This window comes from Anser anser (assembly GCF_964211835.1).
Source record: "Anser anser genome assembly, chromosome: 5".
NCBI classification, from domain to species: Eukaryota; Metazoa; Chordata; class Aves; order Anseriformes; family Anatidae; genus Anser; species Anser anser.
Genome location: NC_139725.1, coordinates 21,189,192 through 21,202,379, shown reverse-complemented (window position 1 = coordinate 21,202,379; position 13,188 = coordinate 21,189,192). Strand labels below are relative to the sequence as shown.

The window sequence follows — 13,188 nt, the reverse complement described above, 5'->3', positions numbered from 1 at the left end:
GACTGTATAGTCCAGCTCAGTATGAACAGGGCAAAATCCCTTTAGACCGGGCTGAGAAAAGTTTGGTAACAGATGACGAACAGGTTTGCTTCTTCACAAGAAGCAGCAAATCTGTGAAGTGCCCTTGGATTTCAGTAGCTTGATTCTAAAACACAGAGGGTCTGTCATTTCAGTTTGATTTTAAATATTCAACCAAAATTTCATTTTTGTTATGCAGTTCTGCTTAGCACAGTTAAATCAGAGCTGCAGGAGAGAAAAGTAAAATGCAGAAATTAGATGTCAGCTAAAACTGAACAACAGATTTCTACCACAGTAGCACAAGCTTAAAATACTGCTGCTCATTTTGGACCACATACGTAGAAGCACTAAGCACAGTTGATCCACCAGAATTCATTATACTTAACCTCAGCTGGTTGACACAGATATGAGAACTCTCTACAAGACAAGATCAAGGTCATCTCTGTCTGGAGACAATTATTTGCTAAATTACTTGCCAAACCAAAAGAAATTGTTTCTATGCATGTAGAAGATCCTGGGATAAGCACTGGTTTGGTGTGAAGAGGGCTCTGGTGAAGCAACCCACAGTATAGCAATCAAATGTAGTAAAATATCAATCCTCGTGTAACAAATAAAGTCATTCTGCCTTCAGCTGAACATCAGGCTGAAGTATCAAACCACAAACAAAAATATAAGTTGGCCATACACACTTCTTCCTTACACCAAACCCAGTTACTTGAAATCCAGAATCAGGCTCCAAATAAATAAGCTCGATGGGCTTCAAAAAATCCAGAGGCCAAAAAAAAAAAAAAAGTGTTTAGGAAAACTTTACCTGCTTCCTGATGTTGTGGCTCTTAGGAGGTGAAATGTTATTTTAAGCATTTCTCTGTGGCTAGGAGAGAGCCCCCCCCCCCCTTTTTTTTTAAATGAAGGTTGGGATTCAAACAATCCCATGATGAGAGGGCCTGAAGCTTTATAACAATACCAAATATCACAAGACTTGTGATAATATCACAAGAGCTGGCAGCACTGTGAATCAGCACACTGTGTCTACTGGAAATTTTCTTTTCTTGAATCTCTGCCATGAAAATACGTTAGCTCTGTACTATACCTATGTAATGCAGGGAGAGCCACAGTAACCGCAGATGGTGCCAGTGTTAAATGCCTTTCAAATAAGAAATTCTCCCCCCTCACTCCAAAACTAAAGAGTAAATGGACAGGGGGATGTGCGCATGCCACAGTTACCACCTATGTGAGGATTTTGTTATCTTAAGTGCTGTTGTCTAAAACGCTACACACCCTATGGAATTAAAAGCCATAAAGCTGCTGTCTTACTGATGTGTAACAGTACATACTGCACACCGACTGCTTGGGATTAATTGCACATATAAAAACAGATTTCTTTTTAAAAAGTCTGCGTGCAGAGAAGAATCATTAATTTCACTTGAAGTGATTCCCAAACAGGATATGGAGCCTCTAACAGCCCTTTGGGTTGTGCCAATTGTTTTGTGCAGGTGTTTAATCCAAGTGCTCAACCGCACGTAGGGAACAGTCATTCTGCAAGTACCGGGTGGAGTGGGAGCTGCATGGTGGTGTCACATAGCTGCAAGGGGTTGATTCCTCAAAATCAGCAGAAACCTTGGGAAGCTGCTAATTCTTGTAAACAAGAGCCTGGGTTTTATGGAGCAAAACAGAGCAGAAAACACTGAAGTACACAAGAACCAAATCCCTTCTGCTAAAGCCTCTTTTATTATACTAGAGGAGCACTAAAACCTGCCATAAACAAGCTGATTGCTCATTTCAGCCTCTCTCTGTGTCTGCAGCCAGGAAAAGCAGCAGCAGCCGCAGACTGAGTTGAGCTGCTGGGATAGGAAACATCTCCTGAAGGTCAACGCTACTCATATTTTTAGTTTTCATTAGAACTTCCTCATTCACACGAACTTGAAAACAATATATACATATTTAGGATGAAAGCTGAGCTGCAGTTGCTGTACGTACAATACCACCCAACCTTTGCTATGCTTTGTAATGCGGCGCTTTGATATGAGGCTGCAGTAAGATTGGATGGCTCTGAGGTGAAGGAAGGGAGAGGTCCCAAGGCATTGCAAAGGGCTTTTGAACCTACCATGTCTGATCTCGAGGAGCTTGATGAAAACAGAGGCTCCCGTAACAGCCAACATGGCATCTGTGAAACAGATTTTGTGCCCACCTTTGGCTTCCAGGAAAGCAGCTCTCCTGTAGGAGCCAGTGTGAGGCAGCCCAGCAGTGTCTTGGCGGGAGGAGGAGGAGGAGGAAGCAAGGAGAGGCTGCACCCCACAGCCTTGCAAAACAGCAATTTGTTTCCAGAGGGACAGCTACTCCAGGGCTGTATATGGGGCTGAGCACAGAGGTCAAGTCACAGCCTCAGACTTCTCCTGACTTTTCTTCCCAATCTTTCAGTACGGGACTTTCCCTGCTGTAGGCGACACAAGCAAGTCCCCAGATTGGGTCCTATGGGACAGACCTGAAACCCACTCCAGTCAGTGGAAGCAGAGTAGTTTATAGCGAACTGAGATCAGGGCCTCAAGCAAAAAAAAAAAAAAAAAAAAAAAAACAGTTGAAAGTATTAAATGGCTGTAAAGGCTAGAGATGACATTGCTGATCAAAACAAAGAGGTCAGCCCCAAAAGGTGGGATACATTCTCAGTAGAATCTGCACTCCAACCCACCCTGATCCAGGGTTAGCTGTAGCTTTTACTAGATTCCATTGAACATCTGTGTTGTACTACATATGGAGACGCAGAATAAGTGAACTTACTATAGCAGCTGAAACACAGAACTCACACATGCCAGCTAGCACTTGAAATGCCTGGCATGCCTGCAACACACGACCGCAGAGAAACCCAATGAGCGCCTTCCAGCCCACCTTTGAAACTCCACGCCAGACAGCACCTGCTCAGTGCCTGCCACCCTCCGTAGCGGCAGTCCCCTCCATGTACTGATATAATTGAATCTTTCCCCAATGCATGGGCTGGAAAACAATTTCTTCCTCTGAACAAAGAGGTTAGCGCCATGGGCAGGGGCCATGGCTGGAAAGGAGCGCACAAGCCCAGCCTGGCTTTCACCAATGAAACATAGCTGGCAGAAAGCAAGCACGTTCACTAATGAATTATTCCAAGACAATTAACAGTCTGAGGGAGACGCTTACAACAGCTTAATGCTTACTGTCAAGGGAAGCCAGTACCAAGCTCAGCACTGCCTCACCAACTCACAAAGGGAAACAAGGCAAAAATAGAGGGGAGGGAAACATCAAGGAAGAAAATACAGCATCTGTGAGCTGTTAATTACAAAGGTGCACACACTGGAGTAACAAGGATGCTAATAGAGTTTTATTAGGAGACAAGAGAACCATTTTCAGGAGCTTTGTGGAAGCGCCAGAGCCCAGTGGGCCCAATGCTGGGCTGGTATAAACAGCACTCTGATCAGCACTCACTGATGCCCATGTGATGCTCTGGGAGCTGCAGGGGTTCATGGCTTTCCACACACTCTGTGGTCATACACCTGGTCTTTGAAATGTATTTGCATGTTTCGAGCTATAACGAGTGCTTGTTCTACAGCCTGAGTACTAAGTGTGAAACTCAGCCACCTGAGGTGGGGAGCCACAGCCCCATTCCCAGGAAGAGTGGCAGCCTCTGTGCTAAGACACCTGTGTGAGATCAGTAGCTTACCCATGAATAACAGAGATAAATAAATGGTGAAGAATCTGATATCAATCTTACTCTGTTTTTTTTTCTTTTTTTTTTCCCAACTTGCTCAAGGCAACATAATTCAAATGCTTCTGTGCAGTCATTACACATAGAGCCAAGCTGAGCTCCCACTTAATAAGGAATATTTAGCACCCTTACTCTGAAGCTCTCCGATCAATGGAGTCCACACTCTTAATCTCACCTTGCTCTTGCTAACAATGTGGTTACTGTGATGTTGGCCCTGATCCTCAAAGGAAAGAGGATATTAGAGCCGAAACCTCTGGTAATGAAATCTCATGTAATGAAAGTGTGTTTACAGTGAAATGTTTGTATGTCGCCATCAAATCAGAGCCTCACAATGCAATTTCCAAAAGCCTCTGCAATTATACAAGCACCACAAAGTGGGACTGGGTGGCAGGCAGGTTATTTAACGTTTATTGCTACTACATAACGCACTGTAACTCTGCAAGCAAAAAGGGTGTGAAGGATAGCAGTATTTCACAAAATACACACAGCACAATTAAGAATCACAGGCTCGGAACATTTATAAGTGCTTTCAGTATATGTTACTCCTTATTAAAAATGAATTGCATGCAGCTCAAGAGAAAGTCTTATACTTGTAAATACCAATAAACCATAAGGGAGAAATCATTTCAGTGGATGGCCAGAGAGTGAAACAGACAGATTAATGAAGAGAGAGCATGTGAAAACATTTAAGCATGGCAAGGAGAAAGCACATGTTCTATGAAAGTGCTGCCCCTATGGAACAAGGCGTTTTAGCCCACCTCATAAATGGTGATAGGCAAATCAAAGCAGTCTTGTCACCAGTAGTATCAAAAGTCTGTGTATGGAGTCCACACAGATAAGTATAAACAGAGTCTCTGCATCTGCAAATCTGCATGTGATGCTCTCACGACAGAGAATGAGTTATCTGTTAGGAAGCCCTCAAGACAGGAGTTCAAGCAAAGGAGGACTTGTGTGCACAGGTGCTTCCATTTGTGTCAAGAAACACACATAAGATATTTGCTTCTGGCTTGTCCTCTGAGTTAAAACTCAACACGAATAAAACCAGCTTCACCTTTTGCATGGAGGTCTAATGAGCATCATGACACACAGCAGCTTTGTTCTACAGGATGTTCTCAGCTTACTTTACACAGATACTTCTTTACCATAATAAATGCTGAAATCCTAATGCACTTCCAGTTCCTTGAGCAGCAGCCGTATACATTAATGCACTGACTGAGGAAAGGCTCAGAACAAGGCTGCAGGGAGGGCAGAGAATACCCTGGCACAGGGTGCATTGATGATAAACGCAGCATCCGAAAATGCATATAGACTCAAAGAAGATTCTCTTAAGTGTTTTACTATGTGTAAATGGTGAAAATCCCACACTGCTTACTCTCTCTTGAAAAAGGACATCCATAAAAAGCCACTGTTTTTTGGCTCTTGGTCATCATCTAATTGTCAGAGGTAGTGCAGGGCATAGTAAGTCAGATGCTAAGCAAGCCAGGAAGCCAGGTGTCTCCTTCAACATCAGCCAGCGTGCCAGACACACACCCATCAGTTTGGCCAGCTTCTGCCAAGATCATCTTTCGTCAAGGTCACTCTTTCAGGATAGCGTAGGAGCAGCCTGCAAATCCAATATATTCAACAATAGAGCCTGGAACCTACATTATAAATCGGTGCTTGTTTGATCTAAACACTAATACAGATATATCAGAGACAGTTCCTAATGTGGGGTATTCACAGCCTGAACAAATAAGGCAGATAAAGACTGGGAGGGAAAGAGGCAGTACAACTCCCCCATGATCACAAAACAAATGAAGAACCAGGAACAAAAGTGCTGCAGCCCACCCTGTCTGCTGTGTCGTTCAAGGACCTTTTATTTTTTTGTTAATTGTTCGGTAATTACTTCTGAATGCTGGAGAAAGCAAAAAGCTGAAGACAAACAGGCCCCCACAGAGTTAGAAAACATCCCTGCTGTAACACAGACTCGAACAGGTTGAGTCTGCAGCCAAAAGAGTTCCCAGGAGAGGAAGCAGAGCTTGCTGCTACAAGAAAAGGGTCAGCTGGTTTCTGAAGCAACCAAGAAGCCTGTGGATGCATGAACAGAGGTAACGCCTGAGACAAACTTGGAGAAAATTGCACCATGGAAAGTGTGCCCACAGGAGCAGGAATGAGCAAGCTGTGCACTAGGAGGCCACCACATGCAAGCACGGGATGACTGAGACACAACTGTCCAGTTGTAAGCTCAACAGCTTTGGGGTAGGGCTGCCGCTGGTCCCACACACCGGGTTGCAGCTTCACAGCTTTTTAAAATCAGAACAGTTTGACTTGGTTTAGGTTAATCTAACCCTTTGTCCTTGTAAACTAACTAGCAGACCTAACTCCTCTTGTTATCACTGTTTTCTATCATATTTTTCTACTGAATGCTTCTCGGACTAGTATCTGAACAGCTTCACACTGCACTTCGTGCTCACTGACATCTTATACTCTTACAACGTTCATATAATGGGGAGTCAACAGCAAGGAAAGGGAGCTAGGTGAATAATGAGGATGCTCCTGTAATTAACTTCGTTCGCTGCAGTTTTTGGTTTAAAATGGAATAATCCACTCCACTTTATTGTCATAACAACATGTTAATATGTTCCTATGTCCTGGTTCCACTGAGGTAATCTCCATTTTTAGCCTGATTATTTACAGTCTCTGGAATACCATTTTGGGTACCACTGAAATCCCACTTTTCTGTACAGAGCAATAAGTGGATGGGGTGTGCACTTTGGTGGGTAGCATTCAAAATCTTTTAAAGACTGCGAACTGTAGGCATGTACCTATTACCGAAGCTACTCTAGCTCATTGTAGACACCGATCTAATTTTGATGATAAGCTCAACTCAGACACCAAACTCCAGAAAACATCCTCTGAGTTTTTGTCACATCAAGTCACAAGTCAATAAAAGAGATGCAACCTCAAAATTAAAAAGTAAGAAAGAGAGCTGAACAAGATTTTCTAGCAACAACCTAAAAAGTGTCATTTCCAAAAACAAATGGTTTTCTTTTTCTGTAGACTGAACTTGAGAGGCAATCACTTGTCTGGAAAGAAAAACCCCTCAATTAAATACTTCATAAAGATTTTAAAATCTTAATAATGATAAACACCAAGGTTTTAAGTTTTGTGTACTTGCAATACCTGTGCCTCTGCACATATCTACCGATATGGCTTTGCCCAGCTTATCTTTCCTTCTTTCTTTTTTTCCCCCCCTCAACAAAATTCTCAGGTAAATATCCAATACATATCCATAGCTATTTTAATATAAAATTGTTTTTAAAACCATTCACGATAGCTAATTGCTGAGCACAGAAGATCTGAGCAACAGTTCTGTTTGCCAGAGTTAACGCTAGCATTATGTCAAGCCGCAGAACCCAACTTTACAGCCTATTGCAGCATTTGTTACAACAGTACTCTCCAGTGTATGAATAAGGAATCTGAAACTGTCTGCTTTTACTTCTTGAATAAACTCTGCCCTTTATGCCATTAATTTGATTGTGAACTATGGGAAGAGATAGCAACTCCTTACCCACGTGAACCACGACCTGTTCAGCACAGAGGAAGCACGCAGTCTGACACGAACACCACTGATGGCAGGTCCTCAGGCAAGGAGGACCCCGATGGGGCAGGCTGCAGCCAGCTCCTCAGCCACCATCTCTGCTCCTGGGGGATCTCATCTGGGAATCAGTACTTAGGTACTTCTTCACTTAGAAGCTGCACTAGTCTCACCGTGCTTAATAACCACCAGCTGACCTGCTCCTCCAAAAGGGTACCTAATCCCGGCTTGTCTTTGTTTCCACCAAACTCCTAGGTAAAAATAAATAAATGAATAAAAATCCACAATTCAATTAGGAACTGTGCAAAACAAAAGGTTACTTTTATTTTCTGCTGGAAAAGTTCACAGATTACACAAATTAAACTACAGCACTGCTGAGCATTTTCATCTCCCACAAGCTTCAAACAGCTCCAGGAGCTCTTAGCAACTATCAAAAAGTAAGCCTAGTATGAACACATACCTGAATTAGGCAAACATTTCCTTTCTCGTTCATGTTTCTCAGTTCTACAGACGCGTTGACTTTTATAATGGCATTTTAGACACATCAGGAAAGTATGTAATCTATTACATAGCCATAAATAAAGCTAGGAAATTACACTGATTTTCTGATCTTCTAAAGAATTAAGAGGGATATGAGTGTCCCAGCTTGCAAAATCAATTCACATACGCAACTTGTTTATCAGTCAAAACTTTTTACATTTAAATTTCAAATTAAATGAATCACTATCGTAAATGTTGTTGTGATCTTCCTGCAACAGATCTAAAAAGTAACTAAAATAAAAGGAAGGTAAAAAATCAGAAAGCGAAGCATTTGTGATGAGAAGGTCAAATAGTGTTTAAATTGGAAGCAAAGGAAGTTGCATTTATGCCAATACCGAGTTTGTATTACTCAATGCTTTTCCCCAGCTGGGTAGCTATGTTAAGCAGTATTTCTGCTGGCTCTCTGCTATGCCTGTGTTAGAAGCTGCTCCACAGATATAAGAAATAGAGCCATAACAGCAGGAGTAATATACATTGTGCTCCTATACCATTCATTCAGTTGCAGAGCAATAATAGTTGCTATGTCACCACTAATTCTCTGTTTTCTGGTCAGCTTCTTTATGTTATGGCTGAGACTGTACTTATTTATTTTTTGTGACTTGGTAAGGTAGATAATACTTCACATAGGTCTCTTGCTCATACACATACAAACAGAGAACAACCAGGCTTTGAAAATATCACTGTTGTTTTCTCAGAGTGCAAATGACTGAAATACAATTCATGACCGCTGTAAGATGCAGGCAAAGTGGTGACAGAGAGGTTCCACTAGGTAAAACACAGCCCAAATAAAATTCAGAAAGGTTTAACATATTCATTGCAGATGACGAGGATCCTGAATAATTGCTCTACCGAGTGTGGGTGGTATGCAGACACTTCAGTGTACTAAATCAGAGCTGGGATTTGGTTTGAATTAATGTTGTCCTACCACCACTCCTGCATTGCTCATGCTGCCAGAGCCAAGACAAAATGTCTGTCGACAGCCTCAAGAGGCCAGGAAGAGCTCAGTAGCTGCTGGCCACCAGTGGGGTGGGAGGTCTCCCTCTCCACAGCAATGCCCTGTAGGAACACAAATGTGAATAATGGATAAGCAGGTTGTTTGCAGGCAACACCCAACGTATCTGTCTACAAGCACAGTCCAGGACCTCAATGAATTTACAGGTCAATCTCCCATTTCGAGACCCCCTCTGGTTCCATCTGGATTGCTTTCTAACAAGTCTTAGCGGATCAGCTGCACAGTTAAGTCTCACTAGCATGAGAGACTGGCAGCATGACATAACCTCACTATTAGAATAATCCATTTCTTGTTCATCTTTGTATCTCTTCTACATGGAAAAAGCACAAGATTAAATAAAAACACATGGTCAAATTAATTCTTGTGCCTGTCTTCAGTTTAATTAGTTGAATAAGAATTGTGAACATGATGTGTTGATGGAGATATGAACAAAGAAATAGAATGGGTAGAAATAAGATCTGAAATCAATCAGTATGTGATTCGACTTGTAATTGTGATCATTAATGGCCACAATAATGTGGCAGGTTTTAAACAGTTTCTGCTCTGTTTTTAGAGACCTGGAAAACATCATCATTGGAATCAACTTTGATTGACTTAATACTAGGACACAACATTTTTGAGGGGGGTTGATGAGAGTTGTGTTGCTTTCTGTGCACCAGCGCTCATGTAGGACACAAAAGACTCTGATCTATCCTAGTATAATATTCTCCAGTCATGCCTTTTACAGTTTATTTGTAGAAGGCTGATTCCTATGTACTAAATCTTTAACAGAAAAGAAAGAAGCTTGAATTTGTTCCGTCAGACATCTGAGAAATATCTCATAAAGCCATATTCCCCAAACACTTTGTCCTACCTGCTACCTTCCTCTGCCCTATAATTCTGTTTGAGGGGTTCTTTTTGTTTGCCGGGGGAGTGGAATATAGAAGGAGGGAGAATTAATTTTTTGAAGATACAGTTGCACCTGCTGTAAGTTCAGTATGCTTATAGATAGAGACTAAACTAAATCCTCTTTACCTGCTATTTTTCCTAGGTTACAGTCATGTTCCTTGCAGCATGAGATGTATTCTCAGCTCGAAGGATCCAGATACCGTTTTCAGAATTTCCAGAGGTGCTCAGTGTTGATTTGGCAGTGTTTCCTTTAAAAGCAAACTTCCACTTGTCGTCAGTGTGGATGGGTAAGCTAGTACTAAATGCTTGTTAATGCACCCTTAGCACACCAAATGTAAAATTACTTCTTTAAGGATCATCCCTCTATTTTCTTTCACAGTTCTTAGCCACTCTTGCTCTTCTGCTTATCTGTGGTCATGCATACAGGCCTCATATCCTCAGAAATGGGTCCCTTTTCTCAATCCTAGCCACTGCTGTTTGACTTAATGTAAGATCCAAGCAGTTTACATTTGTTTCCTTTTCCTTACCTTCATCACATTTTTGTCCTCTCAATGAGCTTCACAAAATAACTTACCTAGCTGTACCATATAAAATGTATTCCCTCTGAAGCCACATTGGTAACTTTTATCAGAGCACAATTCCCTGTATATTTTGTGATCTGAGCTCTTAAAATCTCCAGGAACTTGCCTGCAACCAAAGTCAAATTTAGTAGCCTATTATTTCCTGTTACTGTAGTGCTTCTTTCATAGACTAAGATAATGTTAGTTTCCTTCATGTCCACTTATACCCCTCTGTCTCCCTACAGAACTATTAAATATCGTAATTCATTCAGTATTCTCCTACGGTGGCAAAACCCAGCACACTGCTATCCCTCCCACTTGTCAAAGACAACACAGCAAACAACTAATCTGAGATCATGGATTCTAAATTTTATAGATATGGCCTTTTTTGTGATGTCCCAAAATAACACAGGCCTCTTACAGGTTTTCTCGGGATTCCATTTAAGCTAAATAATAGTGTTTTAGAAATAGATACAATATACACTCTAGGTATGAATAATTTCCACTGATGAGAAATCCGTTATGACGTACATGAATTGCCTTTTTTTTTATTTGAATTTGGCTAACTTCAGTTTGGTCTTGTAGGCTGTGATCAAGTCAACCCTAAACTTTCCTCCAAAGTAGCTAAACAGACGCTTGCACATGTGGCTCATTTCTGAACCTATTTCCCTTTTTACATCCTTTCTGGGTGGCATCGCTCAGTAGTGGACATGCCCTCATCGCAGCAGGGCTGGCAGAGGGGCAGTGCCACCACCCTGCTCTCACCCTGACTTCTGCTGCATACGCACGGAGGTATGGCACAGTGTAGCTTTGGGAGTTCACGTTACACAGAGTATTCATCACTATTCCTGAGACCCTGCCAGCAATTCAAGCCAAAAGAAAGTGAATAAAAAATCCATTAATTCAGTAGCCAAGCCTCCTTTCTGGGTTTTTCTTTTAAGCTTCCATTCTAGGTTTACACAATCCAGTAAAACCTTCCTTCCTACCAGCAAGAAGCCACCTTTCCACAAAAACAAAGTTTCAGTAAAAAATGCTAACACTACAGTGTTATTAGTAATTATTGATGCCTATTACCCTGCTGCCACTTGGCTCTGGTTAATGTAAGCTTTTACCATTTACACAGATGAAGGCAGGATCAGAGTCTCCCTCGTGTAACCCCATTCCAGCATCACAGTACCCTCATTTATGTGGCAGTCCTGTTTAAATGGGTGGCAAAGACAGTTCCAAAGCTCAGGAATAGATACTATATCTCACCATTTTTACCCAAAGTTTATATAAACCTCCAAAGTCTGTATAATTATGTTTAAGGCATCCTATATTACGTGGCAAGAATTTCTGGTTTCTTAGCGACCTATTTCTGCCAAACCTAAAGTTCAGAAATGCACGAAAATGTTAAGGAGCACGTATACCAACTCACACACATAATGCTGTAAGCTACACTTTGCAGTTAAAAGACTTTACTTAAAACAGTGGAGTGTGGACTTGAGGGGGGCAGGTTTTCTTTATGGAGCCCAGAGGATGGCACAACTGCTCAGCGAGAAGTAACCTGCTCCAGCACTTCTCAGGTACTTGTGGAGGGGACTCTCAAGGTTTTCTGTCCCCTATGGCAGAAGGACGGTGCAGGTAGCCCTATCTGGCCAGCCAGATGTTGAGAGGTAAAGCACAGGAAAAGGGGAACCTGGACAAGAGATAATTTACAAAGTGCTGGCTTTGAAGCACACTCCTCAGGAGGGTAAGGGAAGTGCAAAGACGTTTGTACCTAACCTTTTCTCTCCTGCTCCATAATGTCAGTGTGAGGATTTCCAAGCTCAAAAACCAGCCTGGCAATCCTGAATCAATCTTGAAACGCTGGGGCTTTTTCAGACCAAAAAATATATAAATTGAAAATAAAGCAAAGCCTTCGTGGGCAAAACCACAGACAACGTCTCAATCCTTCCCTGCTTATTTTAACCCTAGCAAATCTAGACAGCACTTTCCATATCCAAAAGAGCATGAAGAAGTATTAAATTAACCATTAGCTTCAATTTATGACAAATCCTTTGCTGAACTTTAATACTTTATGCAAAGAGAGAGATGTTTGCTCATAGGCTTTATGTGCATGCGTCTTTTGTTTTTTTAATTAGCGGCTGTTTTTGCTAAGTCACATGCCTGCTAGGAAGTCTGGCTTTTACCCATCTTTCTCCTCAAGCACAACCACCGTAACAGGCATCACACAATCAACTGCAATGGATCTGATCCTTAAAATAACATTTGAGAAAGCAGGTGTCTTCCGGCGAGACTAGCACTCCACAGATGGGTGAGACGATTAAGTGTAACAGGACGTGCTATCTTGCACCACAGAAACCATACAGACAGATTGATAATTGTGCTGTTCTCGTGAGAAAAGCGAGGTCATTATTAAATGGATGAAAACTGTTGTTCATAAAAGACATACGTACAAATGTAAACCCCTTTTTTACTGCCACGCTAAATTTATCACAAAACAACTGTCAGTAAGAGGTTGTTCGTTCTCCCTCCGCCACCACAAGGCCATTTAAAGCAGATATGTTCATCACTGGTGTGTTAATTCAAAACTATATCTACATATATATATATACACACACTCAAAGAGTGATCAAAATATTCCTCCTCCTCAAGTCCTTTGCAATAGTCCCTGAGTCCGAGTGGAATCCCTTGCCCGCCAGTGCAAGATAGCTACTTACTGCATGAGGAGCTGGGAGCAATGCCTCCCAGCATTAAATGTAGGGTGCTTAACACCTTTCCTTGTAAAACAGAAACAGAGAGAGAAAATCTTTCCTCCTGCAGAAATCTGCATACAGCTATTGCATGTAGTAGCTCTATGATATCTGGTTTGAAGAAAAAT

The 13,188-nt window shown here is 41.8% G+C and overlaps 1 long non-coding RNA gene across 3 annotated transcripts in view; it reads right to left on the bottom strand.

The window, feature by feature from the left end:
* The window catches only part of LOC310901076, a 120,066-nt gene extending 109,078 nt beyond the window's left edge, over positions 1–10,988 (bottom strand). For all 3 annotated transcript variants that reach the window (XR_014585568.1, XR_014585569.1, XR_014585570.1), the window contains exon 1: positions 7,299–10,988. This is a non-coding gene — a long non-coding RNA (uncharacterized lncRNA). The remainder of the gene's footprint in view (positions 1–7,298) is intronic.
* Between the last annotated feature and the right edge of the window lie 2,200 nt (positions 10,989–13,188).